This window comes from Pteropus alecto, unplaced genomic scaffold, assembly GCF_000325575.1.
Source record: "Pteropus alecto unplaced genomic scaffold, ASM32557v1 scaffold135, whole genome shotgun sequence".
Taxonomy (NCBI): Eukaryota; Metazoa; Chordata; class Mammalia; order Chiroptera; family Pteropodidae; genus Pteropus; species Pteropus alecto.
Window position 1 is genome coordinate 2227094 of NW_006438076.1, and position 6174 is coordinate 2233267.

Below are 6174 nucleotides of genomic sequence, written 5' to 3' on the forward strand. Positions count from 1 at the left end.
ACCTTTTTTCCCCAGCTCCCCATAAGTCACAAATAGCTTTTCTTTCAAAGTTCAACCTTGTCAGGCCGTTAATCCTCCGTGAGGAAAAGTGCATGTGATAGGTTTAGAAAGGTTTAGCTTTCAAATCAGGAAGTTATTAACTTCTGCATTTCTGTTTGGTGCCTTCTCAATGGTTCTAGAAGTCTCTTGGGAACTAAAATCCCAGAAGCTCTTATATTGAGGCAGCTAGGCAAACCTTTTCCTCTGTCACTGTTTGGTCTTGGCCTCCTACTTTCTCCATTAGGATAAAAAGTGCCCAAGTCACACTATAAAGAGCAGGTCAAGATGGAAAAAAAGGACAAACTTCAAAAAGGACACTCAGAGCTGACCAGCCTCCTAGGAGGGAGGCAGCCTGGCCCTGGGGTCTCAGCATCTGAACATAGACTCATCAGGGAATGGTGCTCATGTGGGCTGAAGATTGTAATTTAGGCCTCAAATATCCTTGGGCGTATGGCCCTTAAGATTCATTGTCTATTAATTAACAAAGATATTTTAAACCAGATTTTTCAAGGCAGGTTTGGAAAGAATGTAGAAAAACAATGGGGATTTTACATTAGAAGATCTGTTTTTGAATACCAGCTTCAGTTTAGACAAGTCGACATTCCTAAGCTGGTGTTTTCTCACCTATAAAGTGGAGATAATGAATCTCACTTCTTCAGGTTTTTATGAGATGGTAATAGCTAGCATTTACTGAGTGCCTACTATGTACCAAGCACTGTGCTTCATGTGAGTTTCTGATTTACTCCTCCCAGCAATCCAAGGGGACACACTTATTATCCTCAAGATAAGGAAGCTGAGGTTTACAGAGATTGGATAACTGTGTGTCCAGGAGGACAGAGCTCCTCTCCCAGCTAGTACAGTTCAGAGCCCATGCACCGAGCCCTGGAATCCACGGCCTCCTGAGGCAATGGGTGTCAGAGTGTTTTGCGAATTCTAAAGGGCTGCACAAAAGTGCTTATTCGTATCGTCTTTATCAATCTGCGGCATCCTAGGTATAATTCCAGGCTCTCGACGTGACCTCAAAATAAACTCAGCAAAGGAGAGCCGTGATCTCCTGGCAGGTGATTTTGTGAAATGCAGTGGCTCTCAGATTTTAGCTTACTTCAGAGTCACCTGGAGCCTGGAAGCATGCCTGAAACACAGATGACTGGGCCCCAAGCTCACTGTTTCTGCTTCAGTAGGTCTGGGGTGAGGCCCAAGAATTCACAGTTCTCAAAAGTCCCCAGACAGAGCTTGTGTTGTTGGGACCACATGTGCAGCACCACCAGCGTGTGGTTAAAAACACAGTCTTGGAACCAGAAGTCAGTTTTGTCCCTTACTGACTGAAGTTTGTTGTCTCAATCTTTTCATCTACAAAATATAAATAATAGTAATATCTACTTTGTAGACTTTCTATGAAGGTAAAAACAGTATAAGGCATGTGAAGGCCTTAGACTCAGACCTGGAACATAAGAAGCACTGTGGTGGCTGTTGAGTGTGTGAACATCATGTTCTCTGCAGACCCAGCTTTATGTCCTTTAAGGAGGGTGTCCCCAACCCGCAGGCCGTGGACCGGTACTGGTGTGTGGCCTGTTAGGAACTGGGCCGCACAGCAGGAGGTGAGCAGTGAGCTAGCAAAGCTTCATCTGTATTTGCAACCACTCCCCAGCGATAGCATCGCCACCTCAGCTCCACCTCAGATCATCAGGCGTTAGATTCTCATAGGAGCACTGGTCCCTGGTGCCACAAAGGTTGGAGACCACTGCTTTAAGGAGCTTCAAGAGTTAAATAGGCCATCATAATTTCATGTCTTCTAAAATCTGTAATTTCATTTCTCATAAAAGGGGATAAATACTAACATGTTGTATCAGTCAGGGTCTCTATAAGAAACAGATGGAACACTCAAAATAGACATATTCCAGGACAGTTTGTATACAAAGGGACTGTTTAGAATGTGTAGGCGTTGGGGGCCCACAAGGGATAGTTCAGCAACCTGGGGTTTAATAGCAGTTAAGCTGATATCACTCCTAGGCCAGAAGGAACAAGAATGGAAGAAGCGGTTATTGGAGCCTGGTGAAGAAGAGTTCTTTAGAGTTGGCTGGCTTGAAAGCAAGAATCTTTGATTAAGGAATACAATCAAATATGGAAGAGAGCCCAGGGAATTATTGTTCTGACCACACTCTGCTCCCTCCCATTATCACCTGCCAGAGCTCTCAACTAAATACAAAATTAGATAGACTCTAGTCCAACAGAGACCAAAACCCAACTGCAAGCCAAACGGCCTGGGAACTGGTAATAAATTCAGCAGATGTATGTTGACATGTATAATATCATTTGATTTTATTCTCATCTTGTATTATCCCTATTTTACAGATGAGGAAACAGTTGAACTAATTAATGTAAGTAACTTGCCCAATGCCACACTGTTTGGAAGTGACTGGATGTTCAAACTCAGGCAGTCTTTCTTATTCCGGAGCCTGTCCACTCTAAAACTACAGTAGAGGAGGCCTTGGGAGAGAAATAAAAGTAAAGGACATGTCTATTCTTAGATAGTATAAAAATAAATACTATAAGTGGTAGATATTATATAGTTGTAGGATCCAGGGTCTCAGTGACCTCATCTGTCTTATTAAGTTTAAAAATGAAAATAAAAGGAAACAACCTCATCTGTACACTACAATTGCAAGTTGGTAAAATATGCATATGGTAATTCATAACGTTGGCTATAATAGGACATTAGGATGATGAATGATTTTCTTTTTATTTTCTCCATTTTCTGAACTTCCGTAATATGGCCAGATTGAACTTACATCTTTTTAGCATAAAAGCAATCAAATAAAATTTTTTAAAATAAAGTAAAATGGAAGATGAACCAGACAATCTCCAAATTCCCTTGAATGTTTTATGAACCTACAATCTGTATGTCAATCTCTTCATCGCTTCTCTTTTAATATTAAAGCGACCCTACAAATATGAATACAGCTCCACAGAATACATGACAAGCCTGTAAGACTCATACTTTAAGAAAACTGGAGTGGTGGGAGTGAAATGAGAGAATTATAGCAAAATTGCAGTGAAGGCCTTCAGAGTAGAAATAGTTGTTGTTACGCTGATCCATCTTCTGTAATATTTCCACTGTAAGAAAGGTCATGGAGATTTAGTAAAGGGCTGGGCAAAACTAATATGGGTATACAGTCTGTTTCTGAGTCATTCCTGGTAGAAGTTGCTACTGGAGCCTTAGTTCTTGAAATGAGAGTTCAGGTGTCCCATGATGGGCATCTTGTTTGATATGTGAGCATCAGCAGAAATGGCTTAGAGAGACAACTCTGAAAGATCAGGGCACGCTGTGTCGGAGATGCCTCCAACTAGGCCACAGAGCTCCTACAGGTTTAGATCACCTTCCACAGGTGTCTCCCTACAGGTGAGTCATGGAAAGCCATTCCCAGTGCCTCTCCCACTGAAACATAAAATTGCTCTATAAAGACTATATATAAAGTCAAGTTTGTGCATTTCTGATTGTGATATCAAGTTTCATAATCACAAATATGGGAGGCTAACACAAGACTATCGGTTCTTAATTTAACCATGTGACATCTTTTTCCTTATGTTCTCACTTGTGCACCACCCATATATAAAATGGTTTAGCTCCATTCTTAGCAGAGAGATTGTCTAATCTGGCAAATTATCCAATTTTTACTTTCTTTGACGACACTAAATGAATGATCACTCATTGCCCTTTTGCTTTGTAACTCTTCTCCAATCATCAACAGGCAAAGGAAGTGCCTTCTACTTTTTAAAACTGCAGAATTCCCAGTGTAGGGCTCTGTATCAGGGGCAGAGAGAGGTAAATACAGAAGCTAGTAAATCTAGAACTTCAATGTCTCTCACCTGCAAGAACTCACTCCTAGGCCTTATAACTGAACTTCTGTTTATAATTTTTTGTTCTTCTTTTCTAAAGAGAGTCCCCCAAATTGTATACATTTCAGATATCGCAAAACTTATATCCACTTTGTGCATAAATGTAAGGATTTCAGACTATTCAGAGGTCTGCAAATTAGCTATATTTGAATAACAAAAGCCCATGATATGTTTTCCTCCACTCCTCTCCAATACCTCACAACTAGTCAATAACGAGAAGAAGAGGGACTTGGTGCCTGAACATTTTAGACGTGAAAGGTGCCCACACCAGCAGCTTGTGCTTCAGGAGTCGGGTGGGAAATAGGTTCAGGCTGAGCAATAGTAACAGGAAAGAATGAAGACAAAGCAGAAACATCCATCAGATCCTGAGCACAGCACAGGGACAGAGTCCATCATGATGGTTAAGAATGAGCTTCAGGTATCAGAGGGCTTTACCTCTTATTAGGCCTGTGACTCTGAGCCTCAAATTTTGTGAGCCTCGGTTTCTTCACTTATAAAGGTAGAGTGGTAATGCCTCTTTTGAGATTTTTAATAGAACAAAATTGTATATAACATATGTAAAGTGCCCAATGTGGTATCTGGCACATTACAACTGCTCTGTGAACAGCAGCTACTGCTCTTAGCGCTAAACCGGAAAAAAAAATTATAATGATAATAATAAGAAGATCATCTCAGTGAAATGTGATATACATTGTGATGCTTTACTTAATATCTAATATTACTCCTTTGTCCCAGTCTTTCTCATGTTTTTATGAGCACATCATTATATTATTATTATTAATTATTATGTAACTATGTTATATATAGAAAATATACCATAGAATTAATGAATTACAAAACCATAATTCATCTACGGCCATGCCACCCTGAACAAGCTCAATCCCGTCTGATCTCGGAAGCTAAGCAGGGTCGGGCCTGGTTAGTACTTGGGTGGGAGACCACCTAGGAAGACCAGGTGCTGTAGGCGTGAAAAATAAAAAATAAAAGATTGTAAACTGACAAGGTCCTTGCAATCTGTGAGGTCAACCAAAGATTGCCTTGCCTAAAAAAAAAAACAAAAAACAAAAAACAAAATTACGAAGTATTCTACTAGGGAGCCCAAATAGTTCATGTCAATAAAATTTATATCAACTTTTATTTAGCATCTACTATATTGAGGCACTTTGCTTGATACTACGAAGGAGTCAAAGATAAGAGAGATTCCTTACTTTCAAAGAACTTATAGTGTACCAGAGCAGATTTCCCCAAATGTATTCTTTCTTTGAGATACTAATTAGTAGATGTTATATGAAAAAGGTCTTTAATAGATAAATAAATTTCAGAAGCTTCTGGTCAGACAAAAGTAAACAGGTTTCTTCACTATAGAACCTCAGAATCTTTATAATGTTGACTCACTTTACAAAGCTATAAGAGAAAAAAATAGTTCACAGCACTTTCCAAAGTTTTTAACCATACAACTCTCTACTAGAGTAAAATCTTATGGGTCTAATGTTTCCGAAAGACACTTTGAGAGATGCTAGATTAGAGAACTACAACGAATGACTCTACCACAGTTTGAGTGAAGCTCAACATGTTATAAAATTGGGCAGAGGGAGCAAGTGTTGCAGATGGTGAAATGTGGGAAAGGCTTCTAGGGGAGGTGTGGTTTAAGATGAGCCTTAAGGGATGGATAGAAAATGTTGTATAATTGATACACAAGCAAAAGAATTCCAGATGGCAAGACTAGGACAAATTGGGGAAAGAACGAGGCCAAAAGTGTGGAACAATGAATTTATGACTTTGATCTAGCTAGTAAAATGTTTGTAGACAATACGAGGAAAACAAAGTCAGAGAGATTATTAGAGGTGATCGAGCAGGGACTCATCTGCACTCCAGGAAGAAAATTCTGACAAAGTGTGAAGACCAGATTGGGGTGGGGAAAGTTAGAAGATGGGAAGACCAGACAAAGGGCACTTTATGAATCTGAGCATGAAGTGATATGTCCTGAACTAAGAAGGCAACAATTAAAATGATGTGGCTGAAACATATTAGAGATAAAAATCTCGGTGATTTGGCAACTTCTGTATGTTTCATTACAGTGAGTGACATCTTTTTATAATCATCAGTGGTCAAATTGTGTATATTAAGTTCATGAGACTGAACCCAGTCTATGTTCTTCTCACCACAGTGTGAACTAGAGAATATGATCAAGCTGCTAACGGATGGGTATGTAAATTCTCACAACAGAAGATTTCACCA

The 6174-nt window shown here is 39.7% G+C and overlaps 1 pseudogene; it reads left to right on the plus strand.

Moving 5' to 3' along the window:
• The first annotated feature begins 4784 nt into the window (after positions 1–4784).
• Positions 4785–4903, plus strand: LOC112482513 (annotated as a pseudogene).
• Positions 4904–6174: the final 1271 nt, after the last annotated feature.